We start from the raw sequence: 13,629 nt of genomic DNA on the forward strand, positions 1-13,629 counted from the left end.
AGGTAGCCAGTATGATGGCCTTTGAACTGTAGTAAGAAGGAAGAAGCATTCCAGATGGAGTCGAGATGGTCTACAGCAAGGGCATTTTATGGAAGGATCAAAAAACATGAATCAAACATGGATCAAGTGCTACCCTAAAATGGGATTTTTTAGCCATGTAGAAAACTTTTACGGATTCGCAATGTCAGGGACATATCAACATTGAGTCTAAGGTGGCACAAATCGAGGAACCATCTTTAAAACTGATCTAGGAATCTATAAAACAACATCAAGAAGAGACTCAGATGGACGGCAAAAAAGCCAGGTTACATAAAAGTTGCAAGGGACAGTCAGGAAAGTGACTAAAGATTTTGCAGAAATAAGTGCGAGATTAACAGTTACAAAGAACGGATGGCTGCTTGGAAAATTATGTTGGCAGGGCTCAAAACCATACAGAAGTACAAGGCACACAAATCTTTGACATACACTGGAAGCTAGAAGACTATGAAACTAGGCAGCAAGGTAACAATTTGAGAATTTTAGGTCTTAAAGAAGGGGCTGAAGGGAATGATATCCGGGCCTACATGTTGAATTTGATGAAGGGGGCCTTTCCTAAGTTCCAACAATGTAACTGGGAATTGGAAATCCAACAAGTACACATCCATACATTTATGTTGAAAAAATCAGGCCAGCCACGGTCAGGAGAATTTAGGAAGCCATAATTGTTTACTTTGGGAACTATTTGCTCCTCAAGGCAGTGTTCGCAAAAGCTCGCCTTGATGCTAAGCGGGCTTACGAAGGACAGTTGTTTTTCTCAGGACTGACTTTTGTCATGCTAAAATAGAAAGACGTTGGAGGCTAAGACAGCTGGTTCAACTGTGTATGGCACTCTGTGCTGAAACTTACCTTATGAATCCTGTATGCTTGAAAATTATTTTTAATAATAAAAACAGTTTTTAGCACGGAGATAAAAGCTACAGAATATAGGGACGAAAGGTCATAGTAGAGATCTACAAACTTAATAAGCCTTTGATCAGTATGGTAACATTTGTGTGTGTGCTATGAGGGATTAGGATAGACACAGGTTATTCTTGAGGACAGGCGCTTTTTCTTTTACATATGCATATTAGTAGCCTTGAGGCCCTGATGCGCAGGGAAGGTCTGAGCACAGATTACACCACTGAGACCATCGCAGGTCTGTTTGCCTCTAGGTTTGGGAGGGGGTTGTGGGGTGGTGGGGCTCTGAGAAGGGGAGGGCTGAGGGTCGCGCAGTAGGTTGGGTCACATGGTAGGATGATGTAGGGTGGTATAAAATGGGAAAAATAATGGTACATGAGGATATTCTAGAAATTTTGTAATAGAACGGAGGAGCAGCTGGTAGGAGCTGGACCTAATGGTTATGCTGGGGGTACTTGCATCTCATAAATAATAAGTAGGCCAAAATGACGAAATTGCGAGTTGCAACACTGAATATATGTGGCATAAACAATCATGTTAAAAGGCGCAAGGTAACAGAAGATGCAAAAACCTTACATGCCGATATCCTTTGCTTACCTTAGACCCATGTTGAAGGTGCCAATAAAAAGTTACTGCATCAGTTAGGGTATAACCTTTTAGCTCATACCACATATGGAACACGGAACAAGAGGGGTGGCCATATTAGCCTGGAGAAGAGATATTAACTTATAATACTTGCACCAGCAAAAGTGGCACTAGGCCAAGTTTCAACAGCAAGAGCTGCTGAGAAGTACATTGCATGGCGACAAGCCTGGTATGAGTACAACGAATGAGTGGGACACATTTTGTCAGTAAGAAAGCAGACAAAAAGTAGTCAGCAGGGAGATTTTTGAGATTAAAAATGATAAGGGAAATGTTGTCACTGACTCTATTGGCATTGGCATTCATAGCGAGTAGGGGGGCTCTGAAGAGAGAAACATAAGGGCCTATTTAGGCTCTGTTCAAAATGAGCAGTTTTCTCAAGAAGATTTGGAAACTTTAGAAGCTACATTCGCGAAGGAAGAAGTATATTGAGCACTTAGTGATCTCCCTTCTGGAAAGGCAGTGGGACCCGATCAGGTCCGTTACAATTTTTAAAACTTTTTCTTACAACCTTAGGGCCGGATCTTGTAAACACGCTATGTCAGGCTCAAAAGGGGGTGTCTCCCCTTGAGTCATGGGCTGGGGCCAAAATTATAATCTTTCTAAAAAAGGGGAAACCGCCAACTGACCCCGGTCCTATAGACCTATTACACTTATGAAAAGCGATGCCAAATATTTTCAAAGATGCTAGCTAGTCGGCGGGGTCTTAATATAGGGAAAGTGATCTCTCCCAGACAGCATGGTTTTAACCCTGGTAAAGGTACCATCAATCACATTTGTAGAGCTATAAAGCTGTTTTATGCTGTCTCGATCGCAGGAGACCCTATGGCTCTGATACTGCTGGTCTCCGAAAAAGCGTTCCATAGGGTCTCCTGGTATTATCTGTGGGCTGCTCTTGAGAGGTTTGGCGTGGTAAGGGGCTTTATTGATGCCATAAGTGTAATGTACATGGTCCCTGTAGCTTGATTAAAACTGATGGGGGGGCAAACTGAGCAGCTCTGGATTAAAAGGGGAACATGGGAATACCTATGTGAAGTCGTAACAAGGTGCCCCCCAATCAAAAATCATAACGCGAAACAAATCAGCAGTGGAAAAAAGCCCTGGTATAATATTACCTTGAGAGAGGAAAAAAGGAAAATCGCACGAGAAGTCCGGAAGCAGGTATTAAATATAAAAAGTGGAATGAAACCAGACAAGTTGAAACTGAAAGCCATGCGGAAAAGATACAAGACCATGCTGAGTAACGCAAAAACATCATACCAAAATGAAATTTGGACTAAATTACTAATTGCTGGGAAACACAAAAACGCCCGAACATTTTGGGGTATCATCAATAAATTGACAAAGGGTTACTCCTTATCACAGGAGGCAGGCATTGGAGAATGTAAGTGAATCCAACATGTCAAAAATATGTTTATTGATAGGGCAGATGGTCAAAACAGACAATGTATACCAGACTGTGAAACTTGCACTAGAAACTCCGAACATGTAGATAGTATCTTAAGAACAGGAAACAGACCTCCAGAAGAAACTCAGAAGATAACTGCGGGTTTTGAAAATTGGAAACCTGAATTCACTCTCACTAGTAAATCAGAGAAATTAGTAGACACATTTCCAGAAACCCTGGTAACAACAGACCAACTAAAAACAATAATAAATCGCCTGAAAAAAGAGAGAGGGGGCACCGGGTCCCAATGGGCTTCCAAATTCCATCTTTAAATACTCGCCTGAATTCTGGGCAGACTATTTAACACCACTTTTTTTTTTTTTTTTTTTTTTTTTTTTTTTTATAAACCTTTATTTGAGTATGCAATAAAATACAAGGATGGGCCTACAACCACACGGGCCAGCCGCTAAAGAGGAGAAAATACACAATATATACTTCCGTAGCGGTAACGATCAATCGTCAATGCAATACACCATATAATATACAGAACAAAAACAGATTTTGTTTTATGAAAAAGAACAGACACACAAAAAAGGCGAAAGTGTAATACTGAAGGTCAGCCCAAAGGACGGGAGGGGACAGCAACAAAAATGGAATCAAAGTTACAAGCTCCAAAGAGTCCGGATGGGGGGGGGGGACGGGGCACGAAGGAGAAAAAGAAGGGGGGGGGGGAGCCGGAAAACCAGCACAACCCCTATATGCAAGGTTCCAAGAACGCTCTCCTAAGGAGACCGGGAAAGCTCAATGTCATCCACAAGGGGAGGAGTACAGATGGCACCACGATATTCATTCCATTGACCCCACACCCTAGTCCATGCCCTGGGTCTGCCCCTAGCCACGTAGACAGTCTTCTCACGGAACATAGACCAATCCATGTTATCTTCCCATTTCGATAGTTCAGGGGGCTTGGAGGCCCCCCAAAGTTGAGCAATATCTCGCTTCGCAACCATATAACCCAGGGTGGCCCACCTAGTCTGGGCCACCGAGCAGTCAGTGGGCTCCCAAACATTCAAAAGACAACGACGAGGTTCCGGACACAAGGACACCCCTGTCACCACCGTCATAACCTCAAGCACAGCCGTCCAGTAAGCAACCACCATCGGGCATTCCCAAAGAATATGTAGGAAAGTCGCACTCAAACCACATCCACGCTTACACAACCCATCGGAAGAAAAACCCATCACAAGCAAACGAGGTCCCGTAACATACACCCGATGAAGGATCTTCAATTGGACCAAACGGAGACGAGCCGGGATAGCCACCTCTTTAGGAGAAGAGAGGGCCGACTGCCAATCCTCGTCATCAAGCTCCAAACCATCACGAACCCACGCCTCCCGAAGTCGGACCAACAGATCAGTCCGATTATTAATCAGTTTCTTATAAATCAGGGAGATAGTGCTGTCAGGAAGATGTCCGTCAAGGACACGGTCTTCAAGGGGGGAAGAATCAGGCGGAATCTCACCAGGAGCAAATACAGCGGTCAAGGCGTGCCTAACCTGTAGGTATCGAAAGAATTCCCGACCACTCAAGCCATATTCAGCCTGGAGGGCACAGTGGATGACGGAGAATTACCTCCAACTTAACGCCGGGAAAACCGAGGTGCTCCTCCTGGGCCGGAACACCAGCCTATGGAACGAGCACTGGTGGCCTTCATCCTTGGGCACCATTCCACTCCCTAAAAACTGTGTAAAAAATCTGGGAGTCTGGATGGATGCTAAACTCAGCTTCCAGTCACATACTAAAAAGGTGGCGGCCACCTGCATCGGTCTCCTAAGGAATCTCAAGCCTATACTTGGACTCTTTGATTCTAAGGCCCGCCAGCTAATTATCCAGGCAACTATCCTGTCACGCCTGGACTATGCTAACGTCCTCCTCTTGGGAACAAACAAAGCAGAAACAGCTAGGTTCCAACGTATCCAGAACGCGGCGGCCAGAATGCTGGTTGGTCTCCCACGCAGATGCTCAGTTAGAGCTACCATCCGCAAACTCCACTGGCTGCCCGTGGAACACAGAGTTAAATTTAAAGCTCTTATCACGATCTTTAAGATCGTCAAACAGGGAAATCCCCCCCTACTGCGAAACCTGGCCCGACCCTATGTCCCCGGTCGCGAACTCCGCTCCTCCAACCAACTTCTTCTGGCTGTTCCCAGAACTAGGCTCTGTCGCACTGGAGGTCGCTCCTTTAGTGTTCTCGGTCCTAAACTATGGAACAATCTCCCCCTCAGTATCCGCTCCATAGACTGTCTCTCAACCTTTCGTAAAGCTATCAAGACCCACCTTTTTCCTGCCACCTAGGGCTTTTAGCCTCCCCCCCCTGCCTTAGAGGTATGTGTCTGTCTTTTAGCGCCGGGACGCCCCATTGCTGGGGTAGCTGTTGCGCTTCACCAAACCTAGAAATTAGAAATTAGAATGTTCGCACAGAGCCCTTGGAATACACATCTCCCACTTTAGAAATTCCAATCATGTCCCAGCGATCGAAACCCTTGGTAGACCAAAGACCGCCCAGACGTTCGGAAGCATAAAGCGGCGTGGCTAACGTCAAGCGATCCTCCCAGCCCAGGCTCCGAGTCGCGGCCCGCCACACCGCCAAAGCAATCGACGTAGGACCCACAAGATGGCGCCCAGCAGGGCGAGAGTAAAGCACTCTGTTAAAGTCACCTCCCGGAAGCTGAAGTCTATCCATCTCAAACGCCGGATTACTACCCGGCGAGAACATGATGTGGTTGATAGCGGACAAGTGTGAGGCCCAATAATACCTCTTAATATCGGGGAGTGCAATGCCACCGTCATACCAAGGAATGGAAAGCTTAGCCAGAGCAATACGCGGGCGTCCATCCCAGACAAGTTGTCTCTGAAGGGTCTCAATCTCCCGAAAATAGGACTGAGGGACAGGATCATAATAATTCTGGAGAGCGTAAAGAAACCGCGGTAACGACATCATCTTAAACAGGGCTGCCCGACCAAGGGGAGACAAGGGAAGCCTGCGCCAACGAGCAACGTCCAAACGCAGTCGAAGCAACGGAGGAAGGAGATTACGATCAAAGCGAAGAGACGAGTCCAGAGTAACGAAAACTCCCAAGTATTTGAAACCATCCCGGGCCACCTGAAGAGGGAGCCTGCTCGGTAATGGAGGCAAGACACCAGACAAAACATACACACAGGACTTGGTCCAATTGATTACGAGGCCCGAGTTAGCACCAAAGGACACAAGAACGTCAAATAAAACAGATAAAGACTTACGAGGGGAGGTAAGATACAAGAGGATATCGTCCGCATAGAGCGAGACTCGGTCCTCGAAGTCCGGGGCCCAGCAGATCCCTTTAAGGGACGGTTCCCAGCGGAGCCAGGCCGCCAACGGCTCAAGGGCGAGCGCAAACAGTAGCGGGGACAAGGGGCAACCCTGGCGGGTGCCCCTGCCCAGGGGGAAGGGAGCAGACACCCTACCATTCACAACAACCTGCGCCAAAGGTTCCGCATACAATAACTTAATCCAGCTAATAAACTCGCACCCGAAACCGAATTTCTCAAGAGTCGCCCATAAATAAGGCCACTCCACAGTATCAAAGGCCATGGAGGCATCCAAGGACGCCAAAATGGCCGGTTCAGTCAGTAGCCCCGCCCTCGCTATCACGCCATGAAGACGACGTAGATTCAAAGCAGTGTTGCGATGCGGGATAAAACCAGATTGATCCGGATGAACCAAGTCCCCAAGAACCGATAGGAGTCGGGTCGCCAAAAGTTTCGCCAGAACCTTGGGTTCAACATTTAACAGGGAGATGGGTCTATATGAGGAACAAAGGTCGCGAGGTTTACCGTCTTTAGGGATGACGACTATCGTCGCCAAACGCTGATCATAGGGAAGGAGGTTACGCTCACGGGATTCCAAAAACATATCGCGGAGATATGGCGCCATTTTATCGGGTCGCAACTTGTACAACTCAATAGGCAAACCATTTGGACCCAACGCCTTGCCCGAACGGAGCGAACGAATGGCAGTAGCTATTTCATCAACCGTAAAGGGGGAGTCCAAAGCGATACGGTCCAAATCAGAGACACAGGGCAATGCAATATCACGTAAAAGGAGGCGAGAGTCAGCCACATCCCTCACAGACACAGGAGCATACACAACACGGAAATGTTCCGCAAAACGATCCACAATGGCGATCGGATCAATCACATTCTCACCACTCGCAGACTGAATCACAGGCACCACACGATTAGCTCTTTCTTTCTTGTCCAACCACGCCAGGAGTTTACCCGCCTTATCACCAACATCATACAATCTGCCTTGTTGCTCACGAAACATCACTTTTGCAGCGTCAGTAACTAGGGATTTATATGCAAACTGTTTTAGACCCAGGGCATGAAGTTTCTCAGGCGTGATACCAGATCCCAACTCGTCCTCCAAGGCAGAAATTTCCCCCTCGAGGTCCACTACCTCCCTCTTCCCGGCTTTCTTAGCTTCAACAATCAAAGAAAGGGCCTGTCCACGAATCACAGTTTTGAAGGCTTCCCACAGGGACACCGCCGAAGGGACCGACCCCTCGTTTTCCAGGAAATAAGCATCTATGGACTTGAGCAAGAGGGCACGAGTCTCAGGGGAGGAGAGATACCATGGGTTAATGGGAGCCACTCGGCCCACTGCCTCTATCCCAACCTCAAAACGAAGCCAGAGCGGCGAGTGGTCAGAGATGCCCCTTGGCAAATGTATAATCTCACGGACCGCCGACGACTGGGCAGCGGGCATCAGGAAATAATCTAGCCGAGATAGGCTACCATGGGCACCAGAGTGAAAAGTGTATTGAAGCTGAGTAGGATGTAACAAACGCCAGCAGTCCACAAGACCAAAAGTATCCAAAAACCCACCCAACCAACGCTGGGCATGCGGGGTATCCCTGGGGGGATGGCGATCGTGAAGGCCAGACAGCACTGAATTAAAGTCACCGGCAAGAAAGAGTACACTATCAGGAAGGTCCAACAAGACACGGCCTAAATCAGTGAAAGTAGCAGTTTGCAAGCCTGGGGGGACATAAACATTAAAGAGGGACAGGGTGCGGCCCTCATATCTACCCACCAGAACAATATATCTCCCACGATCATCCCGAATCACCTCATCTATCGCCAGAGGGAGGGAGTTACGAACAAGGATACCCACACCCCTGGATCCTGAAGTAAACCCCGAGTGTGCCACAAGGCTGTAGCCCCATCTATTCATTGCATTACATACATTTCCAATCAAATGGGTCTCTTGCAGGAAAACAATGTCCGGTGACAAACGTCTTATATATTTCAACACCACACTGCGCTTGATGCGATCTCCCAGGCCATTAACGTTCCAGGAAACAAATTTCAACCCCCTACCCCCCATCCCACCCACCCGAGCCAGGACCCCCCATCCAAGAGCTAGACATCAGAAACATCAGTAAAGACAGAAGCAATTCGCCTTGAAAACAACACACAAAAAAATAAGAACTTCCCATCCCCCCTCCCCCAAGCTGAAAGGAAACACCCCCCACCCTGCACCCCTGCAAAAAGCTAAAGAGCCACCCCAACCTGCAGTGTGCCTGTCGCCCCATAACCCCTAGTCTACACAAAGACCCCGGAGGAGGAAAGGTCTCCGTTCCACCCGCCCCCAGACTACAGTAAGAGCAAGAATCAACACACAAAAAATAAATAATCACATTGCAGAGGTACGCCGGCCACCACTCCTGGGAACGTATTCAAAACGAGACATCAGAGTCAAACAATCAGATCTCCACACCACCTTCGGCACCACCAGGGTGAGCGGCAGACTCAGTCTCAGGAGGACGGTCAGGCAAGGAGTCCAGCCAGTCATTAACAGCATCCGGTCTATCAAAGAACAGAGTACGCTCATTATACTCAACACGAAGTCTGGTGGGGAAAAGCATAGCATAGCGTAGACCCCGATCTCGAAGACGTTTCTTAGCACCGCGAAACTCCATCCGTTGTCTTTGAACCTGTTGGGAGAAGTCCGGGTAGAAGTTCACTGTGGCATTCTCGAAGGCCACCGGGCCCTTCACCCGTGAGGCCTGCAGGATAGCGTCCCGATCCCTATAATGAAACAGTTTAGCCACAATAGGCCTTGGCGGAGCACCCGGCTTAACTTTGCCCCCCGGGACACGATGTGCGCGTTCAACCGTGAAAAATTTGGTAAGCCCGGAGGGGGCAAGATGGTTTAAAATCAGACCCTCAACCAGGAGATCAACAGAGTGGGGTTCAGGGTTTTCCGGTACACCAACCAGGCGAACATTGCAGCAACGTGCCCTGTTTTCAAAATCCTCCAGGCGTCGGGTCATGAAGTCGTTCATCCGACGAAGATTCCCAACCTCTGTCTGGAGCTCCGAGACGTCTTTCGTGAGGCTAGATGATTTAATATCCAATGACTGCACCCTCTCATTCGTCTTGCCGAGATCAGCACGAATCAGATTCACCTCAATGGCCACGGTGTCAAGTTTGTGGGCCAAGGCCTCGTACTGAAGGCCGGTGGATTCCCCTACTCCCGAGATGGCGCCCATGATATCCAGTAGGGAAGGCTCTGCCGACTCTTCCAAAATTCGTTCAGATGCCGTACTGTGGCCAGGTAGGGCAGCACCGGGGGACCCCTTAGATTGAGTATAACGGTCCATGACGTTCGTCTGAACCGGCGCTCCGCGCAGAGGTGTTTTCGTCTTGCGCGTTTCTCTGTCCCCCCTGCCCGCCATTTTGAAGATGCGGCACGGGACAAGCCACCAGGGTCGACGGGCCAAACACCCAAAACTCAGGATCAAAAGTACACCAAAAAGAAGGGCTCAACTCGGGAGGAGGCCACCAAACCAGCAAATAGACAAGAGGACAGCCCCGTGTCCGAACTGTCTCCAAGTCTCAGCCAAGCGCAATACGCACACTCGTGGCACAGGTCGAGACAGAATCGAAACCGAAACTCAGGAAGGGGGTCTTACAAGGCCAGATCTCCTGCCGTTGTTGTTCAATTCCAGGACGGCCACAGATCCGCACCCCGTCCCGGGCGCACCTCAAGGGCGGAGCCCAAAAGTTCAGACCACCGTAGCTCAGGAGTACGAGATCCAAAGCAAATTCCGAAAAGTGCCAGGGTAATCAGCCAAACGTCCTCTAATTGAATTCTCACAAGAAATCAGGATCTAGTCAGGATAAATCGCCGGGAGCGGCGAGGGTCCGGAGAGCGCTGTGCTCAAGCGGCCATCACGGATGCCCGCCAAGCTCCTCCCCCTTTAACACCACTTTTTAATACAATTTACAACCAGAAAATACTGCCCAGATCCTGGAATGGGAGCATAATTCATCCCATCTTTAAACAAGGTGACCACAATGAGCCTGGTAATTACAGGCTGATTTCACTGACAGACGTGGAGGCAAAATTATATGGGTCGTGCTTATTATCACACCTTCAAGACTGGATGGAACACACGAATATAATACCGATGTTTCAAACGGGTTTCCGGCTAAGAACCGGTACATTAACAAACCTGATAACCCTGTCTTTGTTAAAAGATAAAGCAGAAAAAAGAAAGACAAAACTGTACGCTTGTTTTATAGACCTGCGAGCAGCCTTCGACAGAGTGAACAGAGCCCGACTATGGGGAAAATTAAGATCATGGGGCCTCCCGAAGAAATTGCTGGAGGCAATTATAAGCTTGTACAGTAACACCTGGGCTCGAGTTAAATTGGGAGATGGTTGCAGCATCACGGCCGAAATTACAACACAACAGGGTCTGAAACAAGGCTGTGTATTGGCACCAAGTTTATTCAACCTATATATGTCAGACATCGTCAGTCACATGGAGGTCGGGGAAGGCCATCCACCCTATTTGCCAAAAATCCCAATCCCTTTCCTGCAGTATGCGGATGACATTGTTGTTCTGAGTCAAACGCCAATAGGCCTGCAAAGGATGATTAACAACCTAGTAACTTATTTGGAACATGAATACTTGGAATTAAATAAAGATAAAACCAAAGTGGTCCGCATTGTGGGTCCAAAACAGTCAACCTTTAAATGGTACGTAAATGGCACCCAAATAAAGGAGGAAACCTCATATAAGTACCTAGGTCTGAAACTGGGGCGAGGACAAATGAACAAAGAACATAAAACAGATCTAAAAGCAAAAACACAGTCTTTGATCTACGCATACCGACAATTGCAAAAAAAACTAAGCTGCCCAAACTATAGACATCTGCTGGAAGTAATGAAAGCACAATCCCTACCCACCCTGTCATATGCATTGGTCACTTGGTGTGGCAAAGAAGCGGGGCTGTTAAACAGCTTACAAACAAAGATATATAAAGCAGCCCTAAACCTCCCAAAATCGGCAGCACCGGCGCAGGTTCGTCTGGAATTTGGCCTGCTGAACCAGAAGTTTCGCTGCATGGGAACTTTTGTGAAACTCTGCCATAAAATACGTACATCAGAAAAAGGATCACTGGACAAACTGTGTTGGGAAGAAATCGCTACCCAGCGGACACAACATGTGCCAAACAGTTGGGGAGACTTTTTGACCCAATCCTTGATTCATTTAGGACTTGAAGAAACGTGGGAGTTAATGCCAGATAGGAATACTTTTGACAAAATCGCAAATAAAACGGTCAAAAGGGAATCCTATCTGGAAGATAAAATAAGTACCGCAAAACGACGACATGGGTGGACCGTGATAAATTCATATTCCGGGATAAAGCCACAGACGTATTTGGAAAGTCACTTTAATAGGTTCCTAAAACACAGATATATAAAACACCGATTAGGCCTACAATTTTCTAAGGACTTGTTACCATCCTGGCAAAATTGTTATAGTGACTGTCACTGTCGTCTGTGTGGATATCAAAATGAATCACTAACTCACTTATTATGTGTCTGCCCGGTGCTTAAAGAATTGAGGAGACGGCTTTTAAAGGACATTTTTAATAAACTGAACATTCGGACATGTAGGCAAGCAGTAATTCGATGGCTAGATGGATCATCCCCTATGTTGGCTTGCAGGGGGGTAAAATATATGATGAAGGTACAATCCCTCCTACAGCAAGCCGAACAGGGAATCATAGCAACAAACTGAAATATATGTCATTTTATTCCTCAAATGGCCAATAGTCTTTAATACAAGTAATAGCTAAACATGTGTTTTTTAACTTATCACAAAATGTATTTTGTAATAATTTTTAATAATTTTATACAATAAAATTTGACTTGACTTGACTTGAAAAGGGGAACACAACAGGGTTGTCCCTACTCCCCATTAATATTTGCATATTACATCGACCCCCTGATCCGGAAAATTGAGTCTATGTTTGTTTTCAAGGACTTTGTGTTACGTCGGTGATTTGGCTGTAGTAACATTAGATCCCCATGAAGCGTTGGTGCAAATCGAGAAAGAAATCTCACTGTTTGGGAAAATATCTGGGAATTTGCTCAAACTGCATAAAATGCAAATCATCATAAATAGATTGGCTAACCTAAATGATTCTTGGGTGATGCACTCAGCAATTTATTTAGGGGTAAATATAACATCTGAGTTGGAGCAATTTGTAGAGATAAATATAGCCCCAGTTATCCAGAAAAGGAGGCAGGCTTTTGGCAGGATGAATAATTTGCATCTGTCAATTATTGGCTGGCGTAATATAGTTAAAAGATTTTTTTAATCAAAAGTTCTCAATTTATTTTAGAGCAATACCACTGGAGATCAAAAAACATTGGTGTAAGGTGATGGAGGACATAACTAGTACATTTATATGGGCACATAGGAAGACAAAGAGGGCCCTGGGATTTATAACACTTCCTGGGGAGAGATGGGGATGGGCCATGCCGGACATGAGAATGTATTACTGGGCAGCAGTGCTCGAGTATATGTGTGAACTAGTAGGGGGAACCTCATGGATCAATGGAGCAGGAATGGGTCACTGGATGTTTATGAACTATTATGAGGAGAGGTGGCTGAAAACTGTTTTTTGAAATACAATGAACCAATTTATTACAAGAAAGTTAGAATTATAACTCTCAGCAGCATTTCGTGAATGGGTGGCTCTTAAAAAAAAGTTACTTTTAGGGAGGATGAATACAGCATTTCCTGAAATCTTCCATGACGTGGTTATGTCATGCTGGGAGGACCTAGGAGTTGGGAGGATCTCATTGATGTAAAGGGAATAATTTCATTTGAGAAAGTTCAAACTAATTATGGGGTTGATCGCAAAGATTTTTTTAAATACCTGCAGAAATTGAGTTTTTTAGCCAAGAAGAAAGGGGGGAGGGGAGAAGATTTACTAAAGATTCTACAATGGAGATGTCAAGGGACAACGAGGGATGCACAATCAGTTGGATACATGAGGGACTGAATCAATTGTTTCAAGACGAACTTGAGAAACAAGTAGAGAAAAAAAGACAAGGTATAACTTCAGCATGTTATTTGGAGTCTTTAAGACTAGGGCAGTCTATCTTTTGCTCAGCCAGGTTACAGGCTCAACATTATAAAACAACCTTTAACCTCTATTATACCCTGGCTAAAATAGCCAAATGGAGGGGGTCTAATTGGTGTTCGGTGCCCTCGTTGCCAAATTACTGAAGCAGATTTAGTACACATGTTTTC

Source organism: Lissotriton helveticus, chromosome 1_2, assembly GCF_964261635.1.
Source record: "Lissotriton helveticus chromosome 1_2, aLisHel1.1, whole genome shotgun sequence".
In the NCBI taxonomy this organism is placed as follows: Eukaryota; Metazoa; Chordata; class Amphibia; order Caudata; family Salamandridae; genus Lissotriton; species Lissotriton helveticus.